We start from the raw sequence: 20,045 nt of genomic DNA on the forward strand, positions 1-20,045 counted from the left end.
CTAAATGGTTATTGCATTTTGATTTAAAGATTAGTAAATATATGATGAAGACAACAAAATGAATTGGACCTCGATAAAGATTAAATGACTCAGTTCCTCTTTAGAGTGTGTTTAAAATTTTAAAGGCAGCATAGAAACTATTTGAACATTTTTACAATGAAATTTTCTAACAGTTGCAAATATATTCGATGTATTTCTGTTACCTTTATAACCTATTTCAGTAGATTATCACTTAAAAATACAGAACAAACACTTATCCTGACACGGCAATAAGCTGGTTTATTCTGTGTATGTGTGTATATGGGTGTAGCGCGTGCGTGTTCTGTATGAGTGTACACGTACCTGTGCACTTACACGCAGAGACCAGAGGAAGACATCATATCCTCTGTGGGACCACTCTCTTCTTTATTCTCTGGCCTTTAAGGCAAGATCTTGCCCTGAACCTAGAACTAGGCTGGTGGCTAGCAAGCTTGTCTCTGTCCCTTTTACAGTGCTAGAGCTACAGTGAGACAAAAATACCTGCCTTTTAAATATTAATCCATTTCTCTCTCTCTCTCTCTCTCTCTCTCTCTCTCTCTCTCTCTCTCTGTGTGTGTGTGTGTGTGTGTGTGTGTGTGTGTGTGTGTATGTGTGTGTGTGTGTGCCTGAGGCCAGAAGAAGACATCAGAGCCCCTGGAATTGGAGCTACAGGCAGTTGTGAGCTACCTAACTTAGGTGCTGGGAACTTAACCCTAGTCTTCTGAAAGCAGCAAGTGTTCTTTCTCCCTGAGCCACCTCTCCAGAGCCCTAAGGCCTTCTCTTATGTGGGTGCGGGAACCAATCCTGGGCCCTCATGTAGTACTCGTGCTTTCTGCTGATGCAATCTCTCTCCAGTCCCAACTGGCTGATCTTACTCACAACATCAATACTGACAAGTTATGCTTTCTGCTACACACATAACTGGCTTAAAAACACACTGGCTTCCACTGCCAAAGCATATAGTCAAAACTCCTCCACATGTCTATGCATGGCTTTTGTCTCCATGTCGTTCTTTTGTCTGTCATGTCCCTTCTACCTTTCCTTCAATGTCACACAGCTTCCCACAGCCTCTTGCTAGCTCCAGGATCTACTCTAATTCTTTCACCGGGCCAACTGGCTCATACCTCTAAGCCTCACACAACCCACAGTAGCTTCAATTCTTCGTTCCCTGCGTGAATAGCAGCATTCAAATCCCCACCCCCTTTGATGAAGTAGTTTTTGAAATACTATTAACCACACTAATTGTAGGCCATCTCCCCCTGGAACCTTCCTACCCTTTGGTGGCACATATAACATGGTATAGCTCTTACTGGCTAACTGCGGACTAAGTGCCACGGAGGGAGCTGTGCAAGGCTTCGGTAGCAAACCACCCACCGAGTGGATTCTTTAGGGTTTAAGTCTTAGTTCTCTATCTTCACGAATCAGCCCAGAAACAAGCAGTAGAAATTGACACCAGATGGCTAGCTACTCCCCCTCTTCTCTTTTTATTTACTTTGCTGAATTTAAACTAAACCTCCATTCTACTTAAAACAAAAAAATAAACACAAAGACGCATATAGAGTATTGGCACAAAGAAGACCAAGAATGTACAGGAGACAGTTTTGGAAAAGGAAGAGTGACAAGCACACCAACTGTGGAGCTTAGCTTCTAGACTGAGGGCTGGAGCACTGCAGAGGTTCAGGGTCAGCCCTGAGGGTGGGACTCCATGCTTCCACAGGGCAATGAGGAAGTGACTGAAGCATGTTCTAATGATAAAACCACACAGAAACAATAAAGGTCACATAGAAGATATATAACTACTGTGTGTGTATACACACATAAATACATAAGTTATGGTTAGCTTTTCAAAGGAAAAATCATACTTTTGTGAAAAACTAGACTGTTCTGGCTCGGAATCTTGGTGTTGTTGGCCGATCTTTCACTAGATCCCTTCTGTTGGTGTTCAGGGTGTGCAGAAGCACAGGCCTCGTGGCAGAGCTGCCTGGCACACGGTGTGTGCGTTTCATTCACTCCTCTTAATGCTTCCCCTTACCTGTTCGCTGCTTGGCCCTTTGCTATTATGAAAAGTTCTCTACTGAGTCAGAAAGCCTGCTGAATGCTTGCAAGTTATTCCTCTGCTTTGTATTGTTGTTGTGATCTAAATTCAAAAGGAGTTTAGAAACGGGAAAAGTAGTATTTTTATTCCTACAGAAGGAAATATGTTAAAGGGAAGCAGGGGTAGAAAAGTCACCAGGCTGCAGAGCCTGGGGAGGCATGGAAAAGACAACACTAGCGATTTCTGCATCCATCTGCTGAGAAATACGGCAACTACAAAGAAGTTCCTAGATTTAGAAATGGTGAAGCCACCGGTGAGGACAAGGCTGGGGCAGTGCAGGGAAGCAGAACACAGGAGATGCACAGAGCCAATTAGGACTATGTGAAAGGGAAGCAGCGAAGACACCTATTAGAGTAGACTTCAGAGTCAGGCGAGCACCAGAAAACCAAGAGGGCTGAACGTCTGTGGCTGAGGGGGAAAGCAATGTGTAAAGAGGGGAGGCGAATCTGAAGCTGAGGAGGGAGGCTAACAGAGGAGTGGCTGGTTTCCCTGGGGCAGAGCGAGCAAGGAGAAACCAGAAGGGAGGGCGTGAAAAGCAGAGCCAGGACCTGAGGCGTAACAGATGGAAATTACTGTCCTAGGGGCTCATGTTCTTTAAAATTCATTTGTTTTGCAGGATGGTATATATCACGATATAAAATAATGGCCTTTATTAGGACACTTCCATGCACACATGTGCGACATGTAATTTCATCATAGTCACCCACCTTTCTGTGTACTTCTTCTATTCGTACTGCAGGAGCATGCACACATGCATACGTATACATGTATGTATATACACACAGACACATACAGACACACACACACAGACTCTTTCTGCATCTGGTTTATTTCACTTAACATGATAAGCTCTAGTTTCATTTGTTTGTTTGCAAATGACCTAATTCAAATTTTCTTTATGGCTTCATGTCAAAGTCCATTGTGTTTATATTCATATCTGTTCATCTGCTGACAGATATCAAGGCTGATTCTGTGACAAGTCTATTATGTACAGTGCCTCAGTATACATGGATGTTTAAGTATTTCTGTTTATTGACTTGAGAGGTTTTTGGGTATTATCCCATGGGAGGCATAACTGGATCATATGGTAGTCATGCTCTTTAATAAGTCACAAAGACCACAAAGAAAGTAAGCCAGCCAGTCAGTCATTCAGTCAACAAACATTTGGTGAGCAACACTGAGGTGCCTGGTACCTCTTAGCACTAGCCAAGGATTCCAGGATTCATTCAGGAACATAACACAAAGTAGTAAGTGCTATGTAGGAGATGTATGTAAGATGTATGTTAAGAGGAGGGAGATGTATTTAATCAGGGAACAGTAGGGTGTTTTCTGGAGAGAGAGAGATGCTGAAGGCTATCTACCTGTAGTCTCACAAAGTGACGGGACAGTGTACACTGTATCCGATGTGAAACTTAGCAGGTCCATCTGAGGGGTCTACAGACTCCTGACCACCAATGCTTCTGATCACCAGTGCAGAAGGCACACAAGGCTAACAGCTCTGGGATGTGGGGGCTAGGAGGGGGACGACAATCTAAACAGAAACGCTCTGTCTTCTGCTAGCAGCATAGCTATAGCTATACTAGCTGTGGTTGTTATCTTCTCATTTAGGCATGGCTGGGATTTATTCTGTACAACTGCCTCTTGAATCAACCAACACCACTGTATTCCAGTTTAAAAACTACTTGTGGTCTTTGGTTCCCTGGCAGTAAACACAAGACAAATATTTTCTTCATTATGCCCATCCAACAAAAACCCATTGTCTTGTTTTGCTTCTATTATTGGGAGCTTTTATAGGTATTGCACCTATTCACAAGACACAAATAGTACAAAGGCCTCAGTTGTAGTAATTATTATTCTGGGTATTGATATACGCCCTTGTTGCCTTTAACTATCTATTAGGGGTTTCTACCCCACTTCAGGTCATTTAGTTCCCAAATAAAAGGCATAAAAGACTCTAGACTTAAATATGGTTCAAAGCACTAGAGTTGGGCAGATGTCAACCTTCTATGCTATTCTGTCTATGCTATTCCCTGTGGCGATCCCCGAGATATCACTGGCCATGTTCTACCTGGGCAGCTCCTACTCCATCAGGGCAGCGCTCACTGACATGAGCTCACCATCCATCTACCCTGTGGGGGCTCTCTTCCTCCCCTCTCTCATTCTCCTGGTCCCTACCTCAGACCCCAACCCCGGAAATCTCTGCTTTGGCCCCTCTCTTCTGTCCAGGCCAAGTTGTAGGCTTCTTTATTAACTGAACTTGGGGGAGCAAGTTTGCACAACAAAAGCTGGTGTACATAAGAATTCAACTTGGCTTGGGGTACCCAGGTCTTAGGATACAGCAGCAGCACCAGACCAACCCTCTACAGGCCTCACTGTTTGTATTCTAGTCACTGACAACTCTGAACATCAGTTTTCACTGCGCTGTGCTGGTGGGCGTTGCTCCATCTTGTGTGAGCACACTACTTCATTACTGTTGAGAGGACTGACCTCTGCCTTAAAGTTTCCTATCAGGAAAGACAAACCGCCACAGTAAGAACAACACAGTCACAAAATTGGAAGGACACCCAAAACCACTGACGTAACAACCAGGATGATGGAGGACAAATTACCGAGCACTTTACCTACCTGCTTTAAGGGAGAGAAGATATCCTATGGTTTAGCATTATTATAGCAAATCTTTTGTAAGAGTTAAATGCATGGTGGGGCAAAGACTGGATATTTCTACTTAGAGCAACTTTACAGTATGAGGATAGAGGGACCATAGCTCCGACTTCCTGAGAGTCCATTATGTGACAGCCATAGTGGTATGTGATGAGGATTATTTTATTTTGTCCTTACATTAATCCTAAAAGTTAGTTCTTTTATTGACCTTATCTTCCAATGAGGAAATGGAGGCTCAGAAAAGCTGAGAGCCAACCAATTCTGCCTCGGATTTTACCATTAACAGATGTGTGATCATCCTTATGTGACCAGATATCCTTGGTGTGTAAAATCAAAACAACTGTGATAGCTATTTCACAGGCTGACTGGATTATTATATGAGCTAACACAATAGTCCTAAGCACGGCTAGCATAAGTCTGTTTTCCCATTCTCCTGGGAGCATGGAGTTCCAGAAAACCTGCCTGGGCGGCACAAATAGGCGGCTTGAGCTTGGAGTTGAAGTATTTTGTTAGCTTTGTGATGCTGGGCACATACATTGCTCAATTTATTCACTCTACAATGTGAAAACGAACACTGGCGCCTCAGAGGCTGAGGAAGGTAAGTCCTCACACGGGCAGGCTAGGCACAGCCTCTCAGAACGTACTAAACAAGTGCTACTAGAAAAGGATGCTTGCAGTTCAGTTAGTTCTCTTAGAACTCCAATCAAAGGCACAATGGCTCATGGTGACAGGAAACAGATCAATGACCACATTTTTGAGAATCAGTTTTCACATAGATTCAATGAAGACCAAAGGAGGCAACTCCCACTGTCCCTCAGACAGCCCCCTTCAAACACTTGCCCCTAGAACACAACTCTATGCCTGAACAGATGAAGGACTGATAGAGGACACAGAAAACAAAATAGAAAATGTTTGCATTCTGTGAGCCAAACATTGGTCAGATGCATAACACTGGCCACTATTTAAACTGAAAAGTGTGGATTATCCTAAAAAGTTCCACCAAAGTGGTTATTAAAACAAATAAAAATAACCTTTGGCATTTGAAAAGGAAAAGCGATAGTTCTCGGAAAACTCATTTCTGCAGGCTATGCAGCTTGTGACAAAAAACCAAGTCCATTATATTATTTTGGATTTCTTTCAAACCTGCTGCCCACTTTTAGGGACACACCCGTACAGCATTCTCTCTTCTACTATGGACCAGAAAACTAATCAAAGATACAAGAATAAGAACTACAACAACCAGTTCAAGTAAAACCTAGCAGGCATTTCTTGTGTTTCCTTTTAGGGATATTCAGAAGCAACTTTATAGTCAGCCCGGGTTTCATCTCTTTTCCTTTCTCTCTCCAAGTCACTCAAAGCTAGGGAAGCCCAGATAGTGGAAATGGACTGCAGGAAGTGAAAACCAACTCAATCTCTCTCTCTCTCTCTCTCTCTCTCTCTCTCTCTCTCTCTCTCTCTCTCTCTCTCTCTCTCTCTCTCCACAGTCAAGCTTACACATCTGAAGGGACCAGGAGAGTGTTTCCGCACAGCGTAACATCAATGACAGAATGTGAACAGTCTGTTCCACACAGCTTCCGTTCCACCATAGCTGAGCTAAGCACGAACAGACTCCTACAATACTAAATTCTTTATGCTGTTTTTAAGAGTTGGACATTTCTGGACCAGAGGCAGAATTCAGCCAAAAATTTCTTTTTTTTTTTTTTTTAAACTTGAGCAAACAAAGGGGCTGCTGAAGAGCAGCTGAGGAAAGTGTCTGAATTCTACAGCACAGAATTGTAATTTTCTCATGATAGAAATACTTCAGACAGCTAGTTAAGAGTCAAATAACCTTATTGAAACTGATCTCGATTGATTTAGGAGTCACATTTTGTGATCAGAAACTATGGGATCTCAAATAGGAGTTGACCTTATTTCTTTCATTAAGTCAATAACAAAATCGTATCTCCAGGAAACTGCCCCGAGAGATTTTCTAGCCCTTGGTAATGTCACTGACAAATGTACACAGTCTCAGTATCTGCTGCCACGTTGGCCCGAGGTCATACACACAGTTAACTTCTATTCACCTAGAATAAACAATGATTTTGTGAACAAATACCAACTAGGAGGCAGAGGAACCATTCTTTCAGATTGACTTATTTATAGGTTCCTTGATTATTATTTCATAACATCATCTAAGGCAGAGATATGAAAAACATGGTGTGTGTGTGTGTGTGTGTGTGTGTGTGTATGAGAGAGAGAGAGAGAGGGAGGGAAGGAGGGGTGTCAGAAGCTGTGTGGGCATTAATAGCAAAAGGACATTGAACTCTGATTTAAGGAGAGCTGTTGGTTGAACTCATCAACGAATACATTCAGAACAGGATGTCAGATGAACAAACTTCTGGGGGCAAGATGGTCATGGAATAATGGTGTTTGTCATACATGTACTTGGTTCATTGCTATTTCCCATCGTCCTCAAATTAATATCCAGCATCTGAGTGAATATGTGACATTTGCTTGGTCAAATCTGTAGGACTTAAATCAGGGAGACTAGACTAAAAGGAAATTTGGTCATTTGATGATAGTCAAAATAAACTTCGCCATTCATTTGATAGAGTAAGCCAGTGGTACTTATGCAAAGAGACTATGTCACTCACTCTTGAAGATAACAGTTTAGTGGGAGGGTGTATAAGGGTGCTATCCCATACAACATATGAAGGCAGTGAGTGATTCTCAAGAGGAGTTGCTGAAGTTAAGAGTGATCGCAATAAAATACCCATGGAAGGAGTTGCAGAGACAAAGTTCGGAGCTAAGACTGAAGGAAGGACCATCCAGAGACTGCCCTACTGGGGATCCATCTCATAAACAACTACCAAACCCAGACACTATTGCAAATGCCAACAAGATTTTGCTGACAGGACCCTGATATAGCTGTCTCCTGTGAGGCTATGCCAGTGCCTGACAGATACAGATGTGGATGTTCACAGTCATCTATTGGATGGAACACAGGGCCCCCAATGGAGGAGCTAGAGAAAGTACCCAAGGAGCTGAAGGGGTCTCTAGCCCTATAGGAGGAACAACAATATGAACTAACCAGTACCCCATAGAGCCTGTGTCTCTAGTTGCATATGTAGCAGAAGATGGCCTAGTTAGCCATCAATGGGAGGAGAGGCTTTTGGTCCTGTGAATGTTCTATGCCCCAGTATAGGGTAATGCCAGGACCAGAAAGCAGGAGTGGGTGAGTTTGGGAGCAGAGGAAGGAGGGAGGGTATAGGGGATTTTTGGAGAGAAAACTAGGAAAGGGGATAGCACTTGAAATAGAAATGAAGAAAACATCTAATAAAAAATAAATTGATCTGCATTAAAAACCAAAAACCAAAAACAAAAACAAAAAAGAAAAGAAAAAGTTATAGCAAAAAGGCAGATGGCAGAGGAGGAACTTAAGCAGAGAGCACAGGCCCAGAGGACACTAGAGTCAGAAGGGAGAATGGAGAGTGCTAGGTCGCTAACAGAGGCATTTGAGGAGAGAAGACTGATGAAGGCAGTGGGAGGATCAGATCAAGCCTCAGCTCAAGGCAAGCAGCGCCTTGGATCCCTATGAACAAGTTTAGAGTTATTCTAAGAGGAGAGTTAAACCCACTAATCCCTGGGTGACAATCCTCCTGCCTGGGGCCACTATTATCTTTATGATCAGTTTTTTTCTTTCTTTTTACTCTTTACCTAAGGTTCTGAACATTCCCTTAAGTCTTTATCAATGTAATCAATCAGTAAAAGCAAACTAGAAACCATGATAGCAGACAATTCTTAGTACAGCTTTTTGTGACTGTATTAAACATGCATAAAGAGAGGCATGTGGGCTCGCCTCCATTCCTTTTCTGTTGCACATGGGCAGCTATGAGTACCCTCTTGCTGGAAACGACACATTCTTCAACTTCAATAATATCATTGCATAAATAGCACTGGGTAGCTAAGAGGCCAAGAAACTCACCAAGGCAAGAACCTGAAAATTAAAGGTCATATAGTGAGGTGGGGGCTGGGGAAACCCTAAGGAATAGGAATAGAACATACGACTTATGGTCTAGGAACCTATAAAGTTTGTGAACTTAAGCAATTTAACTTTTCAATTCTGGCTTTCCTATCTATAAATTCAGATAGCTGGGCATCTTTAGGATTTAAATAAGAGTAAATGAGAATCTCAAAGTTCCTGATTTATAACAGAATTTCTGATACAATTGTCTTCCTTCTATTTTTCTGGCGCATGTCACTGAACATGGGGAAGCTGCTTCAAGGGCAGGAGAAGATGTAGGTGTAAATATGAGTAGAGTCTTTTCCCATCGGGCCTTGCTTATCTGCAGTCGGCTCCTTCTGCTGAGTAAACTTTACCAACTTTTGTTTTCTAACTGCTTCAAAGAACCTTAAAATGACCCTATCTGCAACTTCCTCAGTGAGTTAGAAAAGGCATAAAAGCAAAGGTATAAATGTAATATAATTACAGAATAAGGGTTACTGTGGGGAAAGATGATATACATAAGAATTCTTTAAGTTTTAAAAACATCAACAAAACTCATCTTGAACCCCTTCCTTAACGCCTGCACTCATGCATTCACACACTCATGCACAGGTACACTCACACTCATATACACTCACACTCACACTCATATACACTCACACTCACACTCATATACACTCACACTCACACTCATATACACTCACACTCATATACACTCACACTCATATACACTCACACTCATATACACTCACACTCATATACACTCACACTCATATACACTCACACTCATATACACTCACACTCATATACACTCACACTCACACTCATATACACTCACACTCATATACACATACACTCACACTCATATACACTCACACTCATATACATGGTTCCTTTGTTTAAGAATGTCCTTAGAGTCATTGTATGTGGTTTTAAGAGAAAGATTAGCAAGATCAAAAGAAAAAAGTTTTTCCTGCATATGAATTAACTCTCAATCTGGTTCTCAAAACTTAGAAGCAATTACAAACCAAAAATTAAACTTAAGACTTGGAAGGCTAAAAGCATCACTGAAAACGTTGCATTGTTCAGTCTTCTAGCTATTATTCCTTTTTGCTTAGGAAGTTATAAAATAGGTACAATGTACTTCTTTGTACCTCTTGGGCAAACATTAAGTACTTTGAAATATAGCTCCATTAGCACTCTGAGAAGGAAGGAGCCCAAGGTCATCGCAGGGTTGTTTGTTTTTCTGCCAACTGATAAAGGCACTGAGAATGTAGTGGCTTGCTCAAGGTGACACTGTATGTATTCACCATGCTATGCAGCTGACCTTCCAGCCAGAACCAAAGTACAGAAATCAAAAGTACATAAAGTTTTAAGCAAGAAGCCAGTTCCCATTTTGGTCGGGGGAAGCCTAGAGTTTTCACAGGCTTAGCCTCAGCAACCTAAGTTTCCTCACATATTTTTGGAGTAAGGATGGAGGGCCCTTTGAAAACTCTGAAGGGCTGTGGCAGAGCTGGGAACAGAGGCTACTATTATCATAACACTTATAGTACACAATAGGCCCAGACCATAATCAAGGATTCTGCCTTTTCATTGGTTACCACTAGAAATATACTCACTAACCATATGTAACCGTATATCCACAAAAGAAATAGCATAATTGCATGGAGAGCTACTAGACAGAAGATATGAAAACAGCCACAGTAAGTGACACACTGTTAACACCAGTGAGTGTGACACTTCTGGGCCTGAGGCTTCCTGTTGGTTCTGTGATGAGGGGTTGCATAGACAGACAAGGAACAAGACTGGGGTTGGAGGGGCTTCTTTGAAAGGGAATACAGGGTGAAGTTGGCTTGTCTTTCCTTATAAAGCCTTCTTCTATCAACCAGGCACTCATCCCTCCCCCAGTAAAAACAGGGGCGGCCTCTAAATGCCAAGAGAATAATTGTCTGTGCTTTGCAGGCTGAAATTGGTTTGGCAAGCTCTCCACCTTGCGAAGAATACAAAGAGCTTAGTTTAGTCTGTGTGTAAAGGCCTCATGATCATTACCCAAAACATCCACGGTGACACGCACGGGGAGGGGAACAGTTCTTTGTTCCCCCCCCTAATTGTAAGCGTCTGACAATCCATTTATTTACTTACAGCTCCTAGCAGCAGCCACCTCCCTGGTCAACACATACTCTTGGCAGCCCCGAATGCTTTCTAACAAAGGGCTACATGGAACCGCACACAGTGGACAGGCAGACTCCTCAAACTTGATGTGTCGCAACCTCAGAGGACCGGCTGCAGTCCACAGATGTCAGAGCGGATGAATTGGAGTTCCACTCCACAGGCTAGAAAGCAGCAACACAGGGTAATCGCTCTTCTGATGGAGCTTATGCTACCAAAGGCCAGCTCCCCTCTCTGGCACTTCCTCAGTGAGGGCATAAAGAAAACACATCATTTGGAGGACCCAATCCCTGACCCAAACTCTTAGGGTCTAGCTGGAGCCATGGTACCTTATCACCTTGAGCTGGCTTAATGGAATTTCCTTGATAAACCTGTGTACCTGGTACTTATACATACTTCCTGACTTTGTACCATGTTTCTTCCCAATGCCTATGATACCTTGAATGTAAACCAGACTGTTTTAATTTCTCACGGCTTCCAGTTGCAGGTGGTTCATGGAACAGGATGGGCCACCTCAATTTTGCTGACACAGAGCTGTTAACAGTCTGGTGGAGAAGGTATCTGTCCTAACTTGACATAGGCCATTAATTCTAATGAGAAAGAACTCATGCAACATACAAGGTTCATAGAGACTGGGTTAGATTTGAAGTCAGTAAGAGTTCTGGCTTTGTTACTTACCATCTCTGTGGCTTGGGGCAAGCTGATTGAACCCCATAAGGCTTAGGTTCTTAGGATTCATATTAAAGCATAGACTGACCATACATCTCCAGTGTGCTAGCATGGTCCCTGGAGCTAGTAAGTTCTGGGTTACTCCTATGATGGATTCTAAAAGTCATCACCAACCACTGGGTGAGCACACTGTTCTAAATCAGCAGCCTCTGTTGTCTTGTTTAGTACAGGTCTAGAGTTTGGACCTAAACGTCTGCTCCACTGGACTGGTCTGACTGCAAAGGCATTGGGGTGACCTGACCTGCTTTGTAAAGGATGAGGAAGATGGCTGAGAAAGCCAACAAGTCTTTATGGGAGTACTCTCAAAGACAGATTTTTGTGTTTGAGGATTTTTATCTTTTTAGAGCTGGAAATGCAGAGTGGATTATGAGCAAGGAACATTTTAATATTTAAACAGACACAGCAACTGAGTTGTGGGCAGGAGACCTGTGTACTGGTGTTGGTGTTGTGTGTGACCTCAGGTACATCTGCTAACTTCTAGGGGCCTTAATTACAGAAGGAAGGAGACTGGACATGTTGACTTGACTAGACAAAAAGTTCAAAGAGAAGAGAAAGGTTAAATGACTGGCACAATACTACCTCACTTTCTAAGAAAAAAACTGAGCAAGAAGAAACATAAGTGATGTAGTTTGAAAACTTAAAAGAATCCTATGATTTTCAAGAGACCTCTGATTTAGGCCTGGGAGTATGGCATTTAAAGCTAACTTGAATTACATGAAAACAATCTTCTTTTTCCCCCTTTATTCCACCAGGATCTGGAAATGATTCTTAGCCTTGTTTCAACCTTAAATGAGAAAAGACTCTTTAAAGAGCCACTGATTTGTAATGGAAAACTTGGATAAATCAACTATTTATACTCAAGAGATTTTTATATTTCTTTTTGTCCTTTCCCCATAACACAGAGCTAAGAAAAGCCATGATGTAAGTTTGCCCCGCTAGACCTCATCAGCAGGCTATTTATTCTGTACCTACAGCTTAGCTGCTTCTGGGACTGCAACAGTTAGTACACAAGAACCAAAGAGCAAAATGGAGACAGTGAATGCCAGTGGGTCTAACATAATCAAAGAGACAGGCAGACAGACAGACAGAGGGAAGACAGAGAGAGAGAGAGAGACACAGAGACAGACACAGAGAGAGACAGATCAATAGATAGATAGATAGATCGATAGATGGATGGATGGATGGAGAGAAAGGAAGGGGCTGGGGTGGGGAGAGTGTTAAGGTGTTTTTATCACTGGCCCAGTGTTTGATGAAGTTATTTAAGCTTCCTAAATCTAAAATTCCTCATTGGCAAAATAGGATGAATAGCTATCATTTGATTGTAAACAATGGACACACGAAAGATATTTATAAGTAGCTACTTGATAGGCTAACCTGGAATAGGTATTCATTAACGCCCCTTATTAAGTTTTGGGGGTCTATATGTAAAATTCCAACTGAGAGCTGACAACTGAAGAGTTGCTAAAATCCTCCCTAAAAACACCCCCCCCCCCAATCTGTTGGTGTGTGTGTATGTTTGTGTTGTTGTTGTTTTGGTTTTTGGGTGTTTAAGATTTGAGAAATTGTGTACAACATCTACACATTTCCTCAGAACGACTCAGGCACAATTATAGCGTGTTTGTGTGCTGGGTGACAGAGCCTGAAACCTGACGGTGCACGGAGTTGGTTGAAAACCTGTGAATTTAGAATAGAGAGACTGCCAGGGCTATACAGAGAAACCCTGTCTCGAAAAAACCAAACCAAACCAAACCAAACCAAACCAAACCAAACCAAACCAAACCAAAACTCCTTCCCATTAAAGTATGACACCATAGTGAGGGAAGGTGCTTTCTGCTTTAGTTCTGAGGAAGAACCAGATATATGACTCGACCATACTGGGAGCTGGCTGCATCTGCTAACAAGAGGGAACCTTTTCTGTTCGTGCCACTGAGCAGGAGGCGATGGAAGACCCAAGTTCCTGGTGCTTTGGGAACTGCTCACATCTGAGTCTGCAATGTCTACTCATAGAACTCTATCCCTGGGCATGGCCGGAACCATGGACTACACTTTCCATTCCCTTCTGAGCCGGGTCCATGCCCAGCAGGAAAAAAAAAAAAAATCAATAGGAGAATGTGTGGGTAATTTTCTTTTAATTAAAAACAAGAGAAAAAGATAACGAGAGCTCAATGCTAAATTAGGTTATCTGATTTTTGATTTGTCTTGGCAGCCATCAAATAGGTTTAGTACAGCTGGCTGAGTTCAGTGTCTTCAATGATGGTGACTAGGGCAATAAAAAGAAACTTTAAAAATTTTTTTTCTTTTTTTTCAGAGACCAAATAAAATTCCAGCAGGATTTTTTTCCCTAATCGGGCCATGCAAGCACGACCTGGCTGTTCTGTGACTTAGCACTGTTAACATCTATTTATAGAAAGCATTTTCATACATGAATCACATTTACCATAAGACAGATGATATTAAAATCCTAAGCAGCTCTGCTGAGAACCCTGCACTCTTGTTACAGCTCTGTCCCTTTTCCCTTGAGGGAACTAAGTTTTAGCTTAATGGTTCAAAGCAGAGAAAGTGGAAACTGAAGAGCTATCAGACATGTTCATAATAAAATCATCAAGATAGGAGCTATTAGCCATATTCAAACTTAAAACTTTGGGTCATTCCCAGCAATGAGGTAGCATAGAATTGTTCTACACCATATGCAGTTGCCTAGTCATCAAAATAAACAATTCACACATAAAATTTTCCAGATGTTTAAATCCAGTTTAAAGAACATAATATGAATAGGACATGCCCCAAAACAAAGCTAACGCTGATCAAATAAAAACTATGACAGACATTCAGCTCATTGTATGTATCTAAGGAGGAGAGTAAGCCATGATCAGGGGAAGTGGTACCAAGTGTTTTCTAATTTCATTGAGATTAACAGGAGATGGCTAGTTTGCCTTTAGGGTCCAATGCCATGCCCCCACCTAGCATATTACCGTGTGTGCACATAAACACACACACACACACACAACTTCTTATAGGCATGCTCTTTGGTCTTTGATGACATGAGTTTACAACTTCATTTCATCTTTATCAAGCCTATTCCTACTTTTATTTGATTTTACTTTTTCCTACAAGTCTTTTAAGCTTATATAAGATAATACACATGGCACACTTAAATTGGTGTCTGGCGTATAGAATGGCTACATGCCACTTCAGCAGATTGTCAGTATCTCTTTCTGCACTTCTACCCCGTGGCTTATAGATGAATCATCTTTACCAGGAAGCAGCTCTCACCCAACCAGCTCTGCTGAGGAAGAACTAACTGCATGATTCAGTCATTCAGCAAATCTTGCTGAGGTTCAAGTCCTCTAAACATGGGGACACGGGCAACAATAGGAGTCTTGTGCACTCGCTCACAGGGTGCACCATAAATCCACTAGAAGGTACCATTCTCTTCATTTCACAGGGAGGACTCAGATCCAAGGTTGCAGAAACATCCCCTTGGAGCAAAGGTTTAATCCCAGAGCTACCAAATTCCACAAGCCTTGTATTCTGTGCTGAAGTATGTTTCCTGCCATTCAAAAATGTTAGCAAGGTGGTCAGGAAGGAAAACGAATATTTGAGAATAACCGTATATTCAAATATGTTTCTACATATGTATAATGCACAGAAGACGACAAATCTTTCTGAGTACACCAGCTGCTCCAAAGCTAACGGCTTGTGGATTTGTTACTTGGGTGTTCTGTGGGATTCAGGCTGCTCAGGAACTAACAAGTCCGGCAGTACCATGGACACTCGATGTTGAACCAGGATTTTCCTTTACTATTTTCCTTTATACTTTTACAACTTCTAAAAAGCTACAGGGTGGTGATTTTATGGGCACTGTACATAGATGACCAAATTAGAACTCAATTTTGCTATTACACTTTTTAGAAGTATAACCTTTGGCTGGTTATTTAACAATTCCAAACTTTAGTTTTCTTCCCCACAAAATGGAGAGAGGAAAAATAAATAGTATTGTAATGATTAAGCTAGTTAACTAATGAAAACCATGTTGAATAGGGTGCAGGGTAAGCAGTAAATGTTAGTTATCACTGCTACTATTATTTTTTAACTCAAAGTAATTTTGATTGGTTACCTTAATATTTCAATTAAATGAAAAAGACCCAAACTGATTTTTGGAGCCTTTCCCAAGTTACTTTATACAAATAAAATATTATCATCATATTTGTTTCATAATTCACATGTGAAACTAATCATACATTAATACTAAGTGTATTTCTGAATAACTACTCAGTTATGTGGAATAAACACTTTGATGTACAAGATTAATAAAGTGACTTCAAAAAGTTTTTTGGGTAAGGACTTGGTGAATAGAATAAGTTTCTATTTACATATGCCTATTTCCTACAATTAAATTAAGAAAAAAGGCTTGCAAATTTTCTGTAGTCCTTCTCTTACACTGACACATTCTTACCAAAATATGCCATAATTTCAACTAGCTTAAACCAAAGAAAAACAGACCGAGGTCACTACATAGGAAAACAAAATCCAATTTACTTCTCACTGCCAACTACATGGTATTTGTATCCATAGATACAAGACAACAGAGAATCACAAAACTTCAGTGCAGGAAGCCCCAAGACTTCAGAGTTCATCTAGTCTCAAGCCCCGGCCCTGCTGTCAGGGGATCTATTATTTATTGAGCAAGAAACAAAAGTAGAGGTCAAGGGGAAGAACCCCTGACTCTTGTTCCATCTTGAATGATCTGATTTCTCATGCTGTAAGCAGGAAGTCAGGCCTGCCTAATTAAGGGAAGAACTGGAAGCAGAAGTCAGGTTTCCTGACCCTCAGTCTATGAACTCAAAGGTCACAATCATATGAAGGACAGCTAAGGTAGCATACTATTGGTGCTTTCTGAAAGCAGCAAGTCACCATTATTTGGCATTTAGTATTTAAAGCAAAAAGCAATTATCCACCACCCTCCCTGCAAGTTTTGGGAAATGACACTTAAACAATCCTAAACCACCATTGCAAATACATCTTTCTTTACCTCAGTCTGTATCTCTGGGCCATGCACAGATGTATTTTAAAATTGCCAAGAGAAACAATGAAGTCACTGATAGTATAATGCATGAGTATCATGAAATTCATGCCTTTGTTTTCTTCCTCTCCGTAATTACTTCTCATTACTGATCATGTTGTGGTTGTTGGCAGAGGGGGAAGGAAACTCCACCACTGTAAACATGTAGAGACATATTCACTCAGTCGACCAGGCACCTATACATGCTGGGTCTGTTCTCAATCAGTGTGAGTACTGCCCCACTAATCAGCAATAACATAGCTACGCATCCTCGTTCCCAAACAGACCTGGTAGTCTCAGAAGAAAACAAACTATAATCATGTTTAAAAGAACAAAAAACATGCTATTAAAATTTTGGAGTTGTTTTTCTATTTGCAGATTGTCACTGGCTCTCTTTTGGCAGCGTTCGTCTTTGCCACTTAAGAGTGAGGGAAGAGCAGCAAGCACAGAAGATGCTCAGAGGCCTCTGCTGCAGCCTGGCAGTCTAAGAAAAAGAGCAGCTCTCATGAGCAAGGCTGGGCAAGCTCTCGGCTAGGAGTTTCTATTACCTTGCTCTAATGGAAGGGCATACCTTAGGAAAATGATAAGGGAAGACGAATACTTATTGATTAATAACAGAATACAAGGTGATTCTTATTCATAGGCAATTGTTCCCTACAGGAGTATGTAGAGGTAAAAGTGGTTTTGTTTTGTTTTGTTTTGTTTTATCACTTTTAAATAGGATTTTTTTATTCTGTAGGCAAGGTGGACTTTTTCAAATGCCTCTGATTCTTTGGTGTGTGCATCTTCCTCCATCCAAAAGAGAAATTCGTTTTCCCACTCTTGTATCTGGGGCTGGCCTTGTGATGTACATCCACCCATAAAGCAAGAGCGTGAGTTTCAGTTGTCACACTGTTGCCGTGCTGCTCTGACACTACAATGGTGAATGTGGATCTAGCCTACTGAAGGATGAGAACAGAACTGTTGTTATATAGAGAAACTCCATCTAGCAATCTGGCTAAAGTCCCAGCATCCCAAATAGCCTATAGCTAGATGCATGTGAAACACTGCATCTTAGACCCGCGCAATATGGATGAAGCTGCAGAGTGAACTGCATATTTTGAGTCATGGTGGCCATTACTGTTGTAGTTTTAGAATACTTTAGAACAGACACCTGAGACAGAAGGCCCACAAAGTACAAGGAGCAAATTGGTCACCCTGTGAAGACTCACTTGAATTGAGCATCAGGGAAGGGACATCCCAGGAGCAACAGTGATTAAGTGTATCAGGGCTTGGGCCACGGCTCTGTAGTAGAACAAATAATTGGTCCCATCTTCAGCAACTCTCCCCACCCAATATATGCATTATAAGATACATTGTTTGCACAATGAAGAGTAAGGGGATCCTTGAGGTGTTTAAGAAAATACAATGACTGGAGAGAAATTATTAGAAACACAATTTACATTTATCTTTTCCCTTTTTATCCTTAAATCCATTTTCATAAGGCACATACTATGTTAATACAGGAGTGCATGAACACCATTTACAATTAGTATGTGTATAGGAGAATTTTCCATATTCATATCTCCCATTCATCATAATGTCTACCTGATATGGTTTAGTTCCAGTCACTTTAGAGGCTGAGACAAAGGTTTGTCAGAGATCAGGTATTTGGTGCGCACCCAAGTAAAAAAGTAACAAAATATATTCTATGCAAGTTATAACACACACACACACATCCCTACTTCTGTACTTTTTCTTTTCTCAAATAAATGAACTGTCCCTGGATACTCAGGGAAGAGCTAGTGATAATTTCTCCTCAGATCACTGCTCATCGGTCCTGCATTTACGTTAGGAGTTCCCTATAGCCAGGAGGCAAGCATTCTGTCTTTCTTTCTCTTTTCTGGACAGTTGTTCTATATCTGTCTTAAGCAATACAGCATAGTAGTGTTTTGACATCGTTTGATAAAACATGGGCTTAGGGACTGCATGTGCTTTCACTACTTCACTAACTTCTATCTAGGACGTTCGCTGTGCGTCCTTCCATATGCTCCCTACACAATGAAGACACTACGCTCTACTTTACACTGTTCTCACGGGTCTTGAGGTAGCATGCAAAGGGTGTTGCGCCATGCTCCATTTAGAGGAACAAGCATCTCTACGGATACTTTAGGACGTACATTCTTCACAGCTCAAAATTCCAATCTTATTTTTTTCCCCTAAAAAATATTTCTAAGAAAAAAATGCATATACATTAGAAAAAAATATTAGCAAGAATGTCCCAAGTGACATATTGCTCATGGTGTCTGTTTGATAGGGGAGGGTAAATTATTTTAAAAATCTCTGAAGAGAAAATAGGTACGTAAATGGTAGACTATTCATACTGTGAAACTCTATATATAGCAAGCAAAAAAATATAAACTACAGAAAAAGAATAAAGATGAATTTTAAAAATTTATTAATATTATTATTAATGTTAATTATTTTAAAAATATTATTAATATTAAATATTAGGATTAAAAAAAGCAAGTTTCTGAAAAATGTCAACATGCTCCATGCATTGGCTTAAAACATGCAAAGCAATACTATATCTTGTTCAGTGACATGCACATAAGTGCTTCCACAATACACTACACAGAAAGCTGTCTTCTCTTCTACACAGTAACTTCCTAAAGTTTCATGAGCACACATGGTAGCACGTGGCAGCAGTTAATATGCTTGCAATGACCCCTCCCCTAGATTTTAAAGGATGTTATTGGGTCTTAATTATTATTGTCTTAAGCAATACAGCACCAGTGATTTCATGATTTGGGTGTGTGTGTGTGTGTGTGTGTGTGTGTGTGTGTGTGTGTGGTATTCCAACTAGATATGGTACTATATGACTGCAATCTCATTCGGTATCCAGGAGGCAGAGACAGGAGGGTTGCCACAAGTGTGAGGACCGCCTGGTCTACATAATGATTTTTATAGATCGTGAAAGGACTTCCTCAACAAAATGAACACCAGAAAGTTACCTGCCTGGCTGTTAGTTACTATAAGCTTCAATCTAGTCAGAAACCTCAAAGTAAAATCGCTTTTCTTGTTGTCCATAATCTGACTAGCTTATTCTCACCTAACGGAGCTCATATGGTCTGCTTCCTGTCAGCTACTCTGCCCAGATACCACTGTTGAACAAAGGTGAATACCAAGGATGAGCTGTGACTTACCTCAGCTGTGCTTTTGGAATTTTTAGGCTGTTAGGAATATAGTCAAGGAGCGAGCCTGGATGTTTTTAATACTAAACTTTGCCTTAATAACAAAGTAACCTAAAGTATTCTCTAGCAGCCGTTCTGACCTGCCTTTCTCAA

General features: G+C 41.2%; 2 protein-coding genes across 2 annotated transcripts in view; one reads left to right on the forward strand and one right to left on the reverse strand.

Annotated features, from left to right (window-relative positions):
- Cmss1 (cms1 ribosomal small subunit homolog) overlaps window positions 1-20,045 on the reverse strand; it is a 298,119-nt gene that overhangs the window by 186,437 nt on the left and 91,637 nt on the right. The gene's annotated exons all lie outside the window — the stretch shown is intronic.
- Window positions 1-20,045, forward strand: part of Filip1l (filamin A interacting protein 1 like) — a 238,822-nt gene that overhangs the window by 130,732 nt on the left and 88,045 nt on the right. The gene's annotated exons all lie outside the window — the stretch shown is intronic.

Source organism: Mus caroli, unplaced genomic scaffold, assembly GCF_978045245.1.
Source record: "Mus caroli unplaced genomic scaffold, Mus_caroli_1 scaffold_17, whole genome shotgun sequence".
In the NCBI taxonomy this organism is placed as follows: Eukaryota; Metazoa; Chordata; class Mammalia; order Rodentia; family Muridae; genus Mus; species Mus caroli.